Source organism: Stegostoma tigrinum, chromosome 14 (genome assembly GCF_030684315.1).
Source record: "Stegostoma tigrinum isolate sSteTig4 chromosome 14, sSteTig4.hap1, whole genome shotgun sequence".
Taxonomy (NCBI): domain Eukaryota; kingdom Metazoa; phylum Chordata; class Chondrichthyes; order Orectolobiformes; family Stegostomatidae; genus Stegostoma; species Stegostoma tigrinum.
In genome coordinates this window covers 22,984,792-23,004,034 of record NC_081367.1, presented here as the reverse complement: position 1 = coordinate 23,004,034, position 19,243 = coordinate 22,984,792, and the positions used below count along the sequence as shown (strand labels likewise).

Sequence of the window (19,243 nt, the reverse complement as noted above, 5' to 3'; positions counted from 1 at the left end):
ACTGCCAAAGAGGCCTTTGTGAATTATCGCAGCATGTTTTATAAATGATACATTAGACAGCTACAGTGTGCCAAGAGGTGGAAGCTGTGTACATTTTTAGGTGATGGATAGGCTGCCAGTCAACTATGCTGCTTTGCGTGGATAATGTTGAGATTTGTGGGTTGTTGGAGCCAAGGAAAGTTAGTTCTGGCGGTAAAAACTGAGTTTTCACTTTCCTGTCCTGTATCTTGTAGATGGTGGAATGGACTTGCCAGGTTAGTGAGGTAAGTTCCTCCATTGCAGAATCCTACCTTTTGACCTTCTGTTGTATTCACACTGTTTATACAACTGGCACAGTTAAATTTCAGGTTGGTTGTGATACCCAGGATGTTGACAGTGAGACATTTGACAAATACTAATGCTGCTGAGCATCAAGGTTAGATGTTTAGATTTTCTTTTGTTGGTGATGGTCATTTACTTGGCCCTTGGGTTACAAAAGTCATTTACCACTTATCAACCCATCCGGAATATCATTCCACTCGTGCTGTGTGTAAGTACAATCTGTTTCAATGTCTGAGGAATTGCAATTTAAAATGAACCCAGCATAATAATCAGCAAATATCCACACATGTGAGCTTGTGGTGAAGGAAAGGTCAGTGATGAAGATAAAGATAATTGGACCTGGAATACTGCTTCAGGAATCACTGCATTGATGCCCTAGAGTTGAGCACATTAGCTACAGGCATCTTCTTTTGTGTCAGTCAGGAGTGCAGCTCATCTATTTCTGGTTTTAACTGAGGTGGTACACATGCAGGCTGCTAGGATTAAGTATTGTCAATTTCAGTAAATACTTTTTCACCCCTCGCCAGGGATTGTTGCCAAACAAAGAGACCTTGGAGTGTAGCTTCATAGTTCTTTAAATGTGGAGTAACAGGTAGATAGGAGAGCAAAGCAGGCATTTGGTGCAGAGTTTCTGTCATCTTCCAAGATCACTATGGCTCAAATTATAAAGCTGTAAAGTTGCAGGTCACTTTTACTGCAATTGCAGCATGGCAGACAGACTCAATATTAATGATGTGAACACCATTCCTTTGAAAAACATGCACCATGAAAATCTAACAAATGGGTCGTTCTTTATTATTAACTTTGCTCAATAGTGTTTTTTAAGCCGAACTGCATATAACGTGTGGAATCTTGAGTTTCTATTAACGTTTTTCTCTTATCCCCAATGTACACTGAAACCCGAAGTTTCATTTGTACCGTCTTGAACTAGGTGTTTAATTTCTTTTGGTTCTGATTTGTTTGTTGCTGGAGGGTCTTCAACATAAAGTTCTTTTTCTCAACTGAAATCTTATCCCAGTTACAACTTAGAAATGATTAAATTAGGGCCAGCCCAATGCTAGTACATGAAATATGGGAGTTTCAAGTGATACATTTGCATTACCTGTGAAATTATTTGAAGAATGCGTATCATAATTAAAAACATGTCTTTGGCAGGAAAAATGAACAGTCGATCCCGAGAATCTAACATGTCATATGATGTCATTTATGACAGTGACAAAGATAACATTTTCCCTCCTTTTCCTTCTCAAACTTCTTAGACATCATTGAACACTTGGACCACACATTTCTCCATTGTTGTCCACCCCGGTGGGTCCACTCTTTTATCTATTTTTATTCATATCTATCTACTCTTAGCACTTATACTGGCTTCTTTTCCTGCACCTGACCAGTACCTCTGGCATCCTCTGAGTAGGTCTTTTTAAACTGCAAGTAAAGCTTCCTCAATACTGCCTCCAACAAACAGTTCCAGGACAGTGACAACATGGGATAGATGCACAGTAAAGCTCTCTCTACATGCTGCTTCTTGACAACATTATCTAAAGGCACTTCATTAGTTTTCAGCTGTATGCTAACAATGGTCAGATTAACTTCGCCACACGCTATCCCACCTCCTGCACTGCTACTAAATTTATCAGAGTGTTTGCCCAATGTCTAGAACTGGTTAACTTGAGTTAAACATTGGAAATGTTGAAGGCACTGCTTTTGGTCCTTGCTCCAACATTATCCTCTAACTACTGAATAGTCTCTCCCTGGAAACAGTCTTAGACTAAGTTTTGGCAAAGATCTATAGCTCAGATTGTCGGTGGGGTTGTTGACTTGCTCGGCGAGCTGGCTTGTTTTCGTCCAGATGTTTTGTCACCATGTCACATCGTCAGTAGAGCCTCCAATGAAGGCTTCATCGGAGGCTGCATTGATGTTGTCACTTGGCATGGTGATGAAACGTCTGAACGAAAACATGCCAGCTTGGCGAGCAAGTCAACAACCTCAGTCTAAGACTAAGTCAGTCAGTTTGCAGCAGCAGTGTCACATCTGATCCGAAGATGAGCTTCTGTTGTCATATTTGTCATTTCTTCTAGCTGCATAACACTCTTGTCTAAGTGTACGTAGCTGAAAGACTAATCCATACCTTCATTACTTCTAAACTTCACTATTTCAATACACCCCTGGTTGGTCCCCCATAATCTACCTATTCGTTCATGGGATATGAGCTTATTGCCCATTTCTAGATGTCTTTGAGATTTGGATTGGGAAGTTACCTTGAACTGCTGCAGTCCATTTGGTGTAGGCAGTTTAACTGAGATATATCAGGAAGAAATGAAAGTTAGGGCCAATATAATGAAGTAATATAAGTAAGCTCCAGTAGAGTAAGGGAAATAAGTTTACGACATGGAGGTACAGCAGTCCGTCAGGTGGAATGAGTGGCCTGTACTCAGTGAGAATTCATGGACTGGTTCCTCAATTTGTGGCACTGCACATGGCTCAGACGTACAGAGTGGAACAAAGATAAGGGGAGTATAGTGATAGGGGATTCCCTTCATTAGGGGAACAACCAATGGTTTTTATGGCCATAGACTGTCTATGCGCCTTCCTTGTGCCTGAGCCGAGAATGTCACAGAGCAGCTGCAGGACTTTGATCTGGGAATGGGTGAACAGCCAGAGGTCATGATTCACATTGGTGCCAATGGGTAGGAAAGGTGATTTCGTTCTGAAATCAGAATTGAGGCAGCTCAGGAGAAAATTAGTGAGCAGGACCTTTTAAATGTAGTGATCACTGAATTACTCCAAGTGCTAATTGAGTAATCTAAGAGTAAGTGAGTATAGAAAAGGGAGATAATAGTTTAATGGTATTATTGCTGGACTGTTAATCCAGAAACTCGGATAATGTTCTGGGGACCCAGGTTTGAATCCTGCCACAGCAGATGGTGGAATTTTGAATTCAATTTTAAAAAGCCTGGAAACATGAAACTATCGTCAATTGTCATAAAAACCCATCTGGTTCACTAACGTCCCTTAGGGAAGGAAACTGCCATCGTTGTCTGTTCTGACCTGCTTGTGACTCCAGACCCACATCAATGTGGTTGACTGTTAACTGCCCTTTGGGCAATTAGGGATTAGCCTTGCCAGTGACACCGTCATCCCATGAATAAATAAAATAAAACAGGAGGATAAAGCAGATGAACGAATGGAAAGATAGTGCAGGAGGGAGGGCTTTAAATTTCTGGGATACAGGCAATGGCTCTGGGGAAAAAGACCTAGCTCTGCTCAGGTGTCAGAGTTCTTTGTGGGCTATACTGTGAGTGCCGTTGGGAGGGCTACTTTCTAACTTGGCACAGGTTATCATTCTTGCTGATAATTTGATGGGCCGATGCATCAGCAGGCAGCAGATTGATAAGAAAGGGGCCACGTATGTTTTTGTGTCTTGTAGGTTCCCTCACCACCTGCTGCAGACCCAGACTAGGAAATGTGTCCTTCAGGTCGATCAGTGGTGCTGCTGTCGAATCACCCTGGTAGTGGACATTGAATTCCCCCTCCCAGAGTACGTTTTCTATCCTTGTCACCCTCAGTGCTTCCTCTAAGTGGCGGTTAACATGGAGGAATATTGAGGATTACTGATTTATCAGTCAGAAGAGTGTGGCAGTATGTGGCATTCAGGAGGGGGTTTCCCTGTCCCAAACTGACTCCGTGCCATGAGACTTCATGGGATCCGGATGCGGTGTTGATTAGCCCCAGGAAGACTTCCTCAGCTGCCTTTGCAGGGCCTGTGTTGCTCGTGGGACAGTACCTACACCGTGGTGATAGTAGTGTCTAGCACTTGGTGTGTAAGATATGATTTTGTGAGCATGACTGTATGGGATTGTTCCTTAATTAGACTGTGAAACAGCTGTCGTGGTTTTGGCACTGGCTCTCAAATGTTGGTGAGGAGGATTTTGCAGGGTCGACAGAACTGAATGTGCTCTTGTTGTTTCTGTTGTCGAGGTCAATGCCAGGTGTGGTGTTTGGTTTCATTCCTTTTCTTATTATGACTGAGTGGCTCGCTAGGCCATTTCAGAGGATGGTGAAGATTTGGCTGCATAGAGTCAAAGAGATGTACAACATGGAAACAGACCCGTCAGGCCAACTCGCCCAATCCGATCAATTACCCTAAGTAAATCCAGTTCCATTTGCCAACATTTGACCCATATTCCTGTAAACCATACCTATTCACTTACCCATTCAGATGCCTTTTAAATGCTGCGGGGGTCTGGCGTCTCGTGTAGGCCAGACCAGGTGAGGACTGCAGATTTCTTTCCGTAAAGACCATTAGAAAACCAGGTGAGATTTTTACAACAATTGGTGCACTGCCATTTTTCCAGTTTTTTTTTAAAATGCAAATTCCATGATGTCGTGGTCAGATTCCAACCCAGGTTCTAAGAATACACCCTGCATCTCTAAATTACTAGGCAGTTGTACTAGTGACAATACCGCAATGCCATTGTATCTCCCACCATTGGTGTTCATGCTTCCAAGCCCTGTAATTCCCACTCTACATTCTCTGCCCTTCCTTGAACCTTACTCCTTCAACACACCTACTTCTTTGAATGACTTTTTGACCTAGTACTTTCTTTTATGATATGGTATCATGTTTTGTCCTGTACTGTTTCAATGAAGCACCGTGTGTTGTTTCATTGTGTTATAGGCACTTATACATTTAAGTCCTTGTTTTTGTTGTCCTCCCTCATGACCTTCTGATACTTCCTGCTGTCTGGTTTCCTTCATCACAGATATTCTAATTGCTTGTTCAGATCACATCACATTAAACCTGTAAATTGAGAATTTATGTCAGGTTGGCAGATATGATTATAGGTAATAGAATCTGAACCATTGTGATTGCTAACAACACCGAACTAATTCTGTGCTTATCATTTAATATTTAAGGTAGTTGCTTTCAATGACCAGCAGGGGAAAAATCATAACACTGTAGTATAGTAATCTTTTAAGGCAGGAGATCTGAGACAGAGATCAATGCATGTTTCTACCCATCTACAGTTAACCATCGGCTACACTGCCTCTGTTTTGGGAATGTACTATGTAGGAATGTTACAGTTGTGTCAATTATTGTGTTCGACTCAGTGACAATTCCAAAGGACTAATTGAAGGAATGGTGGGCTTATCTGTGATGTTCTGTGCTCTATACCTTTCCAAGTTACCATCCTTTAAATGTCTGAGCCCAGACTGAGAATACCAGCAGGTACTTCATTCAAGCAGGCGTCGTGTAAAGACTAGTTACTGTTTTCATCTGAGATAACAAATGCAGAGCTGGACGAATACAGCAGGCCAAGCAGCATCAGAGGACCAGGAAAGCTGATGTTTCAGGCGTAGACCTTTCTGTAAAATTTCTGAAGAATGGTCTAGGCCCGGAACATCAGCTTTCCTGTTCCTCTGATGCTGCTTGGCCTTCTGTGTTCTTCCAGTTCTGCATCTTATGTCATATTCTCCAGCATCTGCAGTTCCTACTATCGCTGAAACAGTTTTCATCTGTTGTACACTGTGTGATTGGATAACAATCAGGATGAAGTAAATTAGTTTCCTGACTGAGGGCTACCAATGGAAGTTCAAGAACCCCACCATCACGCTGACTCTAATATGGAGATTTGACCTGGAAGCTGCCTGGCCAATGAATCAGATGCTCACTACTTTAAGCAACTGACCTGATGGAGCTTAGAACAACTTTTTAAAATTGTGAACAACCTCCAGAGGAATGAGGGAAAAACACAATTGAGGAATAGTCCTCATTATCACTAACTACTGGCTATTTTAAATGGCCAACATTGCAGCCTTTTGTTGTAATTCTCACATTCTGCCTGGTGAAAAGGAAAGCCAAAATTGGCATCCAGATGAAAATATCCACCTCAACGTATGTTGGCAAGGACTCTGAATATGGGACATCATCAAATCTAATAGTCCCTGAAGCTGTCCTCCAAGAGACTCCAAAGAGGGAAAAAAAACTGACAAAAACTGAAGACTGGTCTAGATCCGAAACATCAGCTTTCCTGCTCCTCTGATGCTGCCTGGCCTGCTGAGTTCCTCCAGCTCCACACTTTATCTCTGACTCCAGCATCGACAGTTCCTACTATTTCTGACATAAAAACCCAGTGGTGGAAATACCCAGCAGCTCAGATGTAATCTGCAGCGGGAATAATAGAATCTTTTTTAAAAAATTCTAAAGTCTATAATAAGCTGAGAAGCAGAAGAAATGTCATGTCAAAAGGGATAATGACTAGAGAAGATAAACTTCATTTGCAATGCCGATATTACTGGCCAGGCCAGCGTTTATTGCCCGACTAGTTAAGAGTCAACCATGTTGCTGTGAGCCTGGATTCACATGTAGGCCAGACCAGGTGAGGAAAGCAATTTTCTTCTCTCTGGGACATTAGTGATACAGGCTTGTCAGACTATCGACAATTGTTTCATGGTCATTATTAGATCTTTAATTCCAAATTTTCATTGAATTCTGCATCCCCAGAACATTGTCTGTGTTAAAGGTCTAGTGATAATACTACTAGACCATTGCCTCCCCTAAATAACAACAAAATCATTGCCACTAGCTGTTGTTTGTAAAATGGGGACAAGGGTTTTGATCTGAAATTGTTTAACTCATTGTGGAGTCTATGAAGCGTCAGAGCAAAAGACAAAGTGCTTTCCTTTTGAGATTACACTTCTTGCTTACTGCAACAGAGCAGAAGGCTGAAGACCATGAGCTCAGAATGGGCATGAAGCAGAGCATCAGGTGGTTGGAAGCTTAAGGTCACTCTTGTGAGCTAAATGAAGATGTTCTGCAAAGTGACCACCAAATCATTTAAAAGAAAACAGAGAGGACTTCAACCCAAACAGTGGATACAGTATATTGAATTGAAAGAAGTACAATTAAGTCAGTGTTTGACACAGTGTTTGAACAGTGAAAAGAGAGGAGGTAAGAGTTGGTGGTATATCCCCTCTATGTGCATGAGGTGGTTCTGTGAAATGGAGTGAGGGTGGTGAAATGACTGGGGAGTAGATCAGTTATTCTGCAGGGTACAATTTCTTTGGAATGCTGAAAGGCAAGGCAGAGTTCAGTTTGGAAGTATCATGTTGGAGGTGGTGACGATGGCAGAGAATGGTCCATTGAATGTGATACTGTACATAGACATATACTTGAATGGTAAATGATCAAGGAAATACTTCTAATACATTAGACATGCGAGTTCTTACAGCTATTCAATCACACGTTAGCACCCATTAAGCTACAATATCTTGGCTGTTGAATTCCCATCAATGTTGACAGAATACAGTTTGCACTAAAACTGTGACAGCACTGCTTAATATAGCTGGAAAGAACAAAGCAATGAGGCTCTGCTTCCAAATTGATCTTCTCAACAGGGTAGGTAAGTAGAAAATATTTTCCTTAGACATATGTTAAAGACAAAGTAAAAAGATTTGATTTAATTATGTGTTTATTTCCCCTAATCTGAACCATTGGGCAACAAATCCATAGCAAAAAGAAAAGGTGCCAGCCTTCTCTGGGTGCAGTGACCAGCACTAGGTGTAATACTCTTCCTTGTTGTTGTTCATGGAATCTGCATGTTGTTGGCTATGCCAGCTTTTGTTGCCCAGATGAAATTAAAACAGCCCTCTACCCATTTCAGTCCACAATCAAAAGTACAGAAAACAAAAAGATGATGTCTTAACAGGACTTAGTCAGTAGGTCTGGATGGCTTCTTTCCCAGGTTGTTAAAGCTGGGTTGGAGATAATGGAGGAATTTAACATAATTTTCTGATCTTCCCTAGGTACAGAGGGAAGTGCCAGAAGAGTATAGAATTGATAAATACAACACCTTAACTCAAGAAAGGGTGTTTTAGGGTCAATCTTACCAACTACAGAACAATTAATTTAACATCATGATGTGTGAAGTTTTAAACAAATAGGAGGAAAAGTCAACATGTGCTTAGAGAGGTTTGAGTTAGTTAAGGACAACCAGCATGAATTTGTAATGGATTGATCATGCTTGTCTAACCTAACTGAATGGCTTGATGAAGTAACAGAAGATTGATGAAGGGAAGGGAATACAATGAACATTACCTATATTGATTTTATGGAAGTATTTGACTTAGTGCCACATAAAAGGCTTGTTAACAAAGCTATGGCTCAGGAAATAGGAAGGTCAGTGCCAGTTCTTTTAAAAAAAGCTTAAGCGCAGAAAAGCAATTCATGATAAATTGTTGTTTTTTTCAAACTGGAGTGGTTTTCTCCAAGGAACAATATTGGGACCTTTTTTCTTTGACCTATATAAATTATCTAGATATTGAAATATGTAAAAAATTGAAATTTGCCAAAGATAAACTGCCAAGGTTGACACAAGCTCACTGCAATAGGAAATAAATTGATTAGTAGAATGGGCACCCGGATGGTAGATGCAATATCTCTTGTGGTGCAATGATAGTGTCCCTATCTCTGTGCCAGAAGTCCCACCTGGTCCAGAAGTGTGTCATAATATCTCTTCACAGTTTGATTAAAATATCCATATAAAATAGTAAGTGTGAATTATCCATTTTGGCAGAAGGAATAGGTAGAATCAAACTAGACCTAATAGCCCAGTTCCAAAATGTATGAAGAGTTAGAGGAACCTAGGGTTTGTTTGTGCTGATCTTTTGAAGAGAGGGTTTATTGACCTATTGAGAGAGGAGGTCGCAAGGTTTTTTGGATTTTTGGCTACACAAATACTGGCATTGAGTAAAAAGCAGGAAAATTATGCTGAGCCTTTACAAATTCATGGTTAGGATATAATTAGTTGGGGGTAGTGATATAATGGTCACATCACTGGACGACTAATCCGGAACGCCAGATTAATGTATGCACATGGGTTTAGATCCCACCATAGCAGATGTTAGAATTTGAATTAAATATAATAAATGGGATTTAATTGTTGTTTGTGATTTTGTATATCCACATGTTTACCCACCAGTAATAATCACTGGATAATGTTTTTGTGTGAACCAAGGATGTTATCCTCCATAAAAGCAGAGTTATATTATCAGCAATTGTAATCTTTCATCTCTGTGTTTACCACTAATTTAGTGCAGGCTTGGAATTAAACGTGTGGCCAATGGTTCAATATGGCCTGGCGGAAGATAATTTTATGCTTCAAGGGTGCTTTTCACCTGTTCCTTTGACTTTTGGAAAGAACAGTCATTTGGCTCGAGAAAACCATGCAGAAAGATAAGGCAGGTGTTTGCTTAGTTGGGTTGGGGCTGATGATATCTTGCTAATGCCAACAGTTAAGTCAACATGTGAAATTTATTTCAGTTATATAGGACAGCTATTCCCGTTGAAAAGATATCAAGCTGTCCAACCATTGGTTTTGCTTCATAAGCAGAACTAATGGGGTAATGCCCATCCAACTTGGATTGCACTTACTTGGCCATAGCATACATTCCAGTATAAGCACAATTAAATTAAATTAATTGCATTCATCTGTGGGAGATTGGATGAAAATTCTGTGTAAATTCAGCACTGGTTTAATCTTTGTGTTTTTATCTATGACTCCAGGCATGGGAGAATTTTGAAGCGATGATGCGATATTGACTTTTTTTGGTTTCCCACATGATGCAATAAAGTCTTCAACACACAAGCTGTTTTGGATGAGACATTAAACTGACAATCCATATGCATCATTGGGCATAAAAAGACCTCACACCACTATTCAAAGAAGAGCAAGAGAGATCTTTCCAAGTAAAGATCTAACCCCGATTGAAAATCACTCATTACAGATAATCTGATAATTTTATTTCATTGCTGCCACGCATCTTGTGGTATGCAAGATTACAAAGTTATTTGGGACCATGACAAACATTATAATAGTGCATTTTTTATTTTAGTGTGTAAAAAGCCAATCTTCATCATATTTCACTATTATTTTGGAATATGGAGATAAATACTTTGGACAATGATGCTAAATATCTCCCTCTTACTGGAAGATGATAAACTCAGCGATTTAAATAAAAATGTCACAGAGGTTGCTGCTCTAGTTCTAGTTGAATTCCAGTTAAAGGCAATAACACAGAATGGAATGCTATATTACCCTCACAGTGCTTCTTCATTTCATCCTATGTTTGTGTAGCAACTCTGGCACACATGAAAGAGCAATTCTAGTCTACAGAATTAAATTTTTTTAATCAGACAGAAGTAAAACATGTAGGCATTATAAATGCAGGAGGGTACTGTCTGCAGATTATTCTGACGTAGTTGTTCCAAAAGATAAGATTTTTAAAAAAGGGTCAGCTTCAATGTTTCAAGTATTTGATAAGGCAGATCAAGTTTGTTCTGATATTTGTGTTTGATTCGTTAAAATTCATAAGATGTCGAACCAGCCAAAATTTGGTAAATTTAGCATGAGTTTCCTTTGTTTCCCATACATAATATGAAGAGTTATTGAGCAGTAACAAAAATAATTGTCAACTGTTTTGAGACATATGATAGACTTAATAAAAAAAACTCTATAAATATTTTCTTTTCTTTGCAAGTATGGTGATTCTGTAACTCACCAGTTGTACTTTCAGATAGTGCAGGTTTCAGTCAGCATATTACTACATATTTGGTAGTTTGGCTCAACATTTCATAATACCTCCATTTTTCCTGATTTAAATTTTGTATGCAAAAGATAAACTTGCATCAGTTCAACCCAACCACTGTAAGGCAAGTGGTTTGACTTACAGCATTCTAAAATTACATTCTGTGACAAAAGCGTTCATTCATCTCAAACTAACTTGTAAGTAATCTGTAAAATTCTGCGATGCGAAATTTGGACAAGCAAAAACAGCAAGGTACTTTAGAAATAAGACTAAATTTGACAGAGTTCCGTGCCTGCAACACAACTAATTGCTTTATGCATTTAAAGCTGGGCTGCAGTATGTGATTTTCCGCCTTTGTGTAGAAGAGCTTTCTTATTTTTTCAGGTATGTTGATCTTGCCATTAACAGTGAAATGAGACTGTGGTAACATTTCAAAGACTCCTGCCACAATCGAACCATTAATAATGTAAGACTGAATTTTACCATACCTTGAGCAGCAGGAATGAAGGTGGATTATTGGTAAAAGAGCAAGGATCCATGTTAGGACAGCTTCCTATTGGTCTCCCGCAGTCTGGGTAGCTTGCTAATGGCGAATGGCAAGGGAGATGGACTTCCTAATCCACAGTCGATTAAGCAGTCAATTTGCATATTTTAAGGCTAATTTTCAGACCATTTTATGGTCACCTGGTACTTTCAGGGGTGGAATGAACCCACTTCCATGAGGCAACTACCAGCTTCATAGAGACAATGTCCAGCAGCAGACCGAGCGGCCATTAGAGCCTAAAGGTCTATGTGCCCATCCAAAACTAGGGCTGTGGGCAGATATGGCAGCCCTGTGGCTCCAAGAATCCCCTTGGAGTGATTCCTCCTCCATCCCTTGGGGCCCACTGTTCTCATAGCCTATATACATTTTAACTTGTACATTCCTGCCCAAACGCATCTCCATGTTAAGGTGCCTTTGTGATTTCCTCACCACTCCAGCGCTCATCTCTCCCAATGGTAGTTTGAGGCTCCAGAGCTGCCACTCTTCTAAGTTGACAGTGTCAAGAGCCTGCCCACCATCTTTTAATTGTACAGTAAAACCACAGGCAATCAGGAGACCTGTGGTAAAGTTGCAAAATGCAAACCACTTTTTGGCCCAGAGCTGAAGGCTAAAGCTCACAGCAGAGTCGAGCCTACAGTTCCTAATTAGCATCAGTTAGATTATTATTATTAAATCAACAAAGACTTCACATAAATCAAGAAACAAATACCTTTCTTGGGTTATAAAATATTTTAAAACAACATGGAAATATATATTAATATTTTATTTAACTGCAAATTATCCTTATAAAAATACACTTTTAAAAGCTAGCACAATTTCCAAAATAAGCATAGTCATCTTACATATGAAGCCATATGGTGTTCACAGATGCACTCAGATATATGGCAGACAGAGAGCTATATACACTTGGAAAGGAAGGTGAGAATGGTACTGATTTTTTTTCAGTAAATGGTGATAAGCCAAGTGAAGTGTGCGGGAGAATGGAAAGTATTTTTAATTGAGTTTCAATTCGATGTTGTGATCGAAAAGGATCCTGTAGAACAGTTTTAAAGTCTGTTTGTGCAGTTACTCTGGAAGCAGTGCTATTGTGAAGGAATTTTTAGTTGTAGGTTTTAGGGCACTTTATTATCAGCAAAGGAGATTACAGGCACACAGTTGGAAACAGTGAAACAACTCATCGCATAACACGAGGGGTGGTGCACTGCGGTGGTTAATGAACTCTTTAGGAAGGCAGATAAAGTTGTTTCAGTCAGCACAGTATAAATCAAAGGATTATCATAGAATTGGAATTTACCTGCTGGCAATATTGGCCAGGGGCCCATTCCCAGGGAATTGCTTTAATGCAGAGAACTATGTAAACCTGCCAAACAAAATATATCTTTTTTTGGCCCCAAGGTGAAAAAAAATCAAAAGATTTTAAATATCAGTTCAGAGTGACTTAGAACAGAAACCTAAAAGTAGTTAGCCTATTCTGCTGCATTTTTTGAACACTAAAGTAAAACTCTCATTTCTCAAAATTATTTCTTAAGAATAGATTTGCTGTTTAGCCACCTTTGAAAATAGTGGTGAAATTCAGGCCACAGAAACAAAATTACTGCTGCTGCTTTTAAGGTTTGAGTGAAATGGATTTGTTCTCAATAGGTGGTTGGTGTAAGTCTATCATATAAAACTGTGAAATTTCTGCAGTAATTGGTAAACCATTACATGTCTCAATCGGAGATTACACCAAGTTGGCTAGTTTTGGTAAAGGAAATGTAATTTCCAAAGTGCATTGTTGATCTAGGTTAAGGGATGTTTACCATACGTTCATAAGGGAGTGCTTGATGTTGACATTTCATGAAAAGGGATTCCTCAAACCTACCTTACCTTAATAACTGCAAACAACATCTACAAAAATTTCAAGCAACTTTCACCGACAGTGACTTTCATTGTCTACAGGCAAGACATAATTAATTTAAAATTACATTCCATTAAGTTAATGCATCAAGCGCAGTGACAGTAGTACATTATTTTAAGTAAGGCTTTTCTTATTTGCATGCTTAACAGAAAATTAGATTTAAATTCAGTGCTTTTCAGAAAGATTTTCATTTAATTTGGAGTTAGATAATTATACTGATTTTTAAAATTGCAGGAGATGTTGAGTTGAATTTTTGTTTCATCTCAAATTACCTGAAGAAAATGATGGGTTTTAGATAACTATATGGTATGGAAAATCTCTATAATTTACAGCTGTTCAGAATTACGTAAAATCTTTTCATTCAGTAACTGCATGCCAGCCCTAGCTTTACAGTTTGATCAGAAACATTCAATTTTAAAAATTGGTTAGATTTGAGAGAACACATTCATTTTAAAAATAGCTCATTTTTTTTCCACATCCTTTTCTGAAGGTGATGAGTTATCTGCGAACTTGGTTCTGTTTGTGGCAGATATTGCTTTCTAATTATCACAACTACCCCTATGCTTCTGCATAGATATGTGAGATGTCAGTAAAACTTCCATCTTGAATTAATTTTTACATCTTTGTTTGTTGAATTCTGCTTAATTTTCGGTGGTTGGAACATTTATACCATTTTGATTTTGCTGCAACATTATGTAGGTCAGTCTGCCTAGGCATTTACACACAGACTTTCTTAATTGAAATATTCATGACAAAGTGCCCACATACCTCATTGTCTACACACACTTAATGTCATTCCTGTTCATGAAAATTATGGCTGTAATGTAGCTTTTACTGTGGCAACCAATCATAGCACTGACATTTCAATTTCAATGTGATTAATTTCAATTCTTAGTTTTAAATATAAACAGTTTGGCTGAGGTATAAGATAATGTCAATGTACAGATTCAAAGAATCTAAATTGAATGTTTCACATTGTTTGTCAAAGGATAATTCATTACCACATGACTGTGTTAACTTTTGGAATAAAATGAACAAATCTATTATTTTAACCGTCAATTATGCAAGTAACAAGTCCCTTGTGCTGTAATTTGCATGCTTAGTGAATGACCTAATACTATATTTAGTTTGATTTTCTTTAGTTAAGTGTGGAGGGGGACAGCATTTAACCTTTGGTGTCATGGTAAAAGATTTCTAACTGGAAAAAGATTAGCTAGTATAAATAAATAACATTGGATGTATGTATGTATGTGTATATATGTGTGTGTGTGTGTGTGTGTCTATATATTATATATATATATATACACACACACATTATGTTATATAAAACCTCATGTCTTGTTCATTTTTGCAACATGGAATGTATTTTGCATTAAATTGAAGCTAAATGGGAAAATTACTTATAATGACCGTTCATTGTTCTTCTACCTTCAGCCTCTTACTATTCACACCCTCACAGCTAGATTTAGAGGACATCAGACATCACATTTAAATCTGTGTGATTTAAAAAAAAATAAAAGTGCACTATGATGATCTCTTATGGGTACAGGCTGAGAACAGCCCTGACTAGATCATTGAATAATAACAGTTCTTTGTTTACCTAGTTGCTCAGGTTGATCCCATCTGCTGGCGGAGTTTGGGACCTAAATGGCTTTTTAAGGATCAGTATGACTTAAAAGATAGGGATAATCCCAGGCAGACTAGCCAGCTCTTCAAGATATAGATCTGTGCTTTTTTTTTGCTTGTCATTGTTTGAACTGTCATGTAAATGATTTTCTTCTCACAAGTGCAAGGTTGCTATAGCTCCTTGTTAATGCATAGTATTAAGAGATATACTTTATAAATCCATATTACTATTTTATATTTGGCTTCTGCCTGTTTGTTTATTTTTACCAACATGCCAACACAGGAGATAATAATTTAAATTTTGAAAATGCATTCATATTTTGTAAACTACTAAGATGTGTGGTTATAACTTAAACTATCCTGATCATCAGCTTCCACACTTGCTAAGCTTTTTTCCTGTGTTAAGCAAGACTTACTTACATTAGCAAGCCAAATGCCTAAACTCTGGCGTGCCCTATTAATCCTACTACTTACAATCATCCCAATTTCCTTTTTTTTGCTTTTAAACAAAAAAGGCAGTCTTAGGATCACAGACATGCAGAGAGACACATAAGAATAAAATATTGTCCCTGTAACAGCTGAAAAACTGGTAGACTATGCTTTGGGATAGCTGAGCTGTAAAGTGTTTAAGCATTGGATTCTTCAGAAGACAAAGCTAAAAATATGAAAGCAAAACATTGCAGATGCTAGAACTCTTGAAATGGAAACAGTCAGGTCTAGCAGCATCACTACAAGAAAAGAAAATTAATGTTCTAGGTCAGTAGCCTTTTTTTAAAGTCAGAATATGCTAATGTCTTGGTGCATGTTTGGATCTTTCAGTTTCAATCTAAATGTTGAATTTGGGTCGTACCTATTCGTACTGCCCTTCATATTTATGGTGATCAAAAATTCATGACTTGGTGCTCTCCAGTTCTCTTCCCAACAGACTGTGAGAGGTTAGTGCATCTGACAGCTGCCTATGCAATTGCAATACATCACACATGCCCATTTGCCTGTGCTGCTGGAAGCTCTGCCACATGTCAACTACCCAGGAGGAAATGTGGCTCTAGTCTTTGGGACCAACCCCACACACTCCATTCAACCACTTTGTTGAAGGAAACTAATAGCTTCATCACCTTCTGGGTCTGGACGCCCCTCTCTGGTGGTGGTCATTGAACGCTCCAGAGGCTGCTATGTCTTATTCGATGAAATATTATGGTCACAAATGTTAATCATTCATTTTTAGTTTCTTGTTGAATTGAAAGCTTGTTAACGGAAACTACTGAACTCCACCCAGTCTATTAGATATAAAAAAAATCAAGGAAACTCCAAGACTGCCTATTACAGGAAGTACGTTTTCCTTGGTATACATTTTATATGATGCTTGTACGTTGAACTTCTAATCTTATTAAAATGTTTTGTCAGGTGAGCAAATGCCATGTTTGATATAATTTTAAAGTCAACGCATCAAAAAGGTTCAGGTTCTTGTCAATACTGAGATAACGGATGATAGGTAATTTTGTAGCATAGCAACTTGTCTGTGATACGCCTGGGTGGAGTAAAGAGCCAGTTCTGTTGGCTGTCCAGTGGCTAATGTTGCATTGTGTAAACTACTGAACAGCTGTTCATGATAGAAGTCATATTTGTTACAAGAACCTCTACTATTTAATTTGCCCATTTGCATTCAAAGATGGGACTGACCACTTCTGACTTTCCACCTGTAGAAGTTCTAGGGTGACTAAGTCAATGTCTCCCAGGAACGATCAGAAGTGGGGAATATTTTTCTTGGTTATAGGGTCATGTAACAAGGGCTGAACTTTACCAGAGATTGGCTAGCTGTTAGTTTCAGGAGTTTCTTTCCCTGAACCCTTTTGAGTTATGCTGATCTCTGCAGCTTTCCCCATTGGTATGCACCATGTTTTTATGGCACCCTCTGTGCTCTACTCCACTTGCAATGGTGGAGTTACTTGCCACTGCTCGGACCTCCCAGGATTCCTGACACTGGCACATGTTGAAGCATAAGTGTCCTGCCAATCAGGAGCTCCCCTTCACTGTGTACATAATGGGAGGGGAATGAGAGAAAAGTTATTCTAAGGGCACCCTTGTGGCACAGCTGACTTTTTTTTTGCAAATACAGCTCACAATTGTAAATGGATTGCTATCTTATGTCATCACTTGGCTGATTGACCGTCATGGAATTGCAGCTGTAAGAATCAAGCTACTCATATTAACCACCCTCTGCATCATACCATCTTAGAACCCTGTCTAAAGGAATGCCTTAACACCCAACATAGCCTTAAATCTCCTTGTTGCCTAAAATGATAGCATCATAAAATGGAAAGCCTTCAAACAGTTGAAAATGTTCACTTTTTTTCTGCTCTTGATGTTGTAAAGGAAGACTACATTTGCCCCTGGGAACGTAACTGCTTGCTGTTTGAGCACTGACGCATTTAAAGTTAGTGAGTGATCATTGCACACAGCTCTCATCCGCTGGAACTATGTATCAATTCAGTCCTGTCTGACTTGTTGAGCTTGTTGCTACGGCACTCTGTCATGCAGAAGGTGATGTTCCTCAGACTCAACATCGTTGGACAATTGTGGCTGCTCTCCCGGGTTTTCATTTTCCATTACATCCCCATGTCTTGCAATGCTCTGTCAATTCCCACCCTTGTATGCTGAGTTAGTCTCCATCACAGTTATTGGCCCTTTCCACCCCCGTGTCCATTCGCTTGACTGACTGTTGACAATCATGACGAGCTACCTAACTCTGTCTGCAAGGCAAAGCAGAAGTACTGTGTGCCTCTAAGCTCTGGCAGTTAGAGAAAAGGTAAGGGAAAGGGCAAGGCAGAGATACAGTGAGGAGCCCTGAGATGCAGCCTGCTGTTCACTGTGACGGTGCTTACTCCTGTGCACAAAATGACCAGCAAAAGCATTGCATGGAAAGGCGCCAGTGTCCTATGAAGTGCAGCATTTTTCGTGATGTTGAGAACATAATATTTGCTTATCTCAGCATATTTTCCTAACTTTCCATTGTCCACATCTGTTCAGGAACTGGAAAGGTTCAATTCTGAGTTTCTACATTTGTATTTGTTATATATGGATCTGGAGGGGTGAATACTGAGAAAGGCCACAAAGCCACCAGTTATATTGATTTCATATGGACTTGTGGGCTGAACAGCTTAGGACCTTGAAGGACTGAGACCTAATAACTGTTACTCCTCAAGGTCTGATATGATGGATGCTGTTACAATGTAACCTCCTAACTAATCGCTCATAAACGCTACCTTGTCAACTACAAAAGACCCTTCTAATGAGACCAAGAAGTTCTTTTCATCTAACTTTTTTTTCCATTGTATATGCTTTTGTGTGTTTAATTTATACTTGCTAATGATCGTGATATATATGAGAAATGAATAAAGTTTGCCTTTATTTTCTTGGTCATAGTAGTAAACAGTAGGATACACAATATTTGGTTCATGTTTTAAATGTTTGACGTGAGACTTTCATATGTCAACTTACACTTCTGCATTATTTTCTTGAAAACTGACCAAATGAGGAATGCATGGGCAACAGTAACTAGTGTTTCGATACAGCTGTTAAAGCCAGTGCAGTAGACTGCTCAGTGTTAAGAGGACAATGTGTTTCGCAGTCTGCATTTGTTTAATCTGACAGTCTTCCTTGCCCACTTGGGTTATATTACTTGTTTTTGGGATTGCTTTTGGGTTAGCATTGTTTGATGTGGAGGGAATGCTTTGACCTTTATATTTTCCTGTGATTCTTGATTTTTCCTCAGTAAAATCCTGAAACTGCTGAATTATAGCCAAAAGCACCTTGTAACCTTATGCAACAATCCTGGTTCCATAAATCTTATTCACCTCTGTTACAGATTTGAAACCAAAGCTAGGGGAGATTGATAGTTTTGGTTAATCGGTTTTTGTGCAGTCGGAAGAAGTTTATTGCCCCAATTCCGATTCTTGATAATTTTGTGACTAGCGAGGAGGATAAGTAACGAGAGGAGATGAGTTTATAACCTTCAGGTGACATAAAGATTTTAAATCCCTGTTTTCACTTTCATTCAAACCACTGCCTGTTTTAGGAGAAACATAGTCTAGTGATGACAAAATGATGATATTCAGACCAGCAGAACCATTACATCTGAGACAGAAAATCTGATGGCATGTAAATGTTTTGAAATCCATCCTTTTACTACTCTGGTTATTTACATTAACACTCCATTTCTCATCCATTAAAAGTCCAGTGTTATCCCACTGTGGAGACTTCAAAATGTT

General features: G+C 39.0%; 1 protein-coding gene across 3 annotated transcripts in view; it reads left to right on the top strand.

Annotated features, from left to right (window-relative positions):
* The window catches only part of epha4l (eph receptor A4, like), a 102,561-nt gene that overhangs the window by 25,066 nt on the left and 58,252 nt on the right, over positions 1-19,243 (top strand). The window lies entirely within an intron of this gene.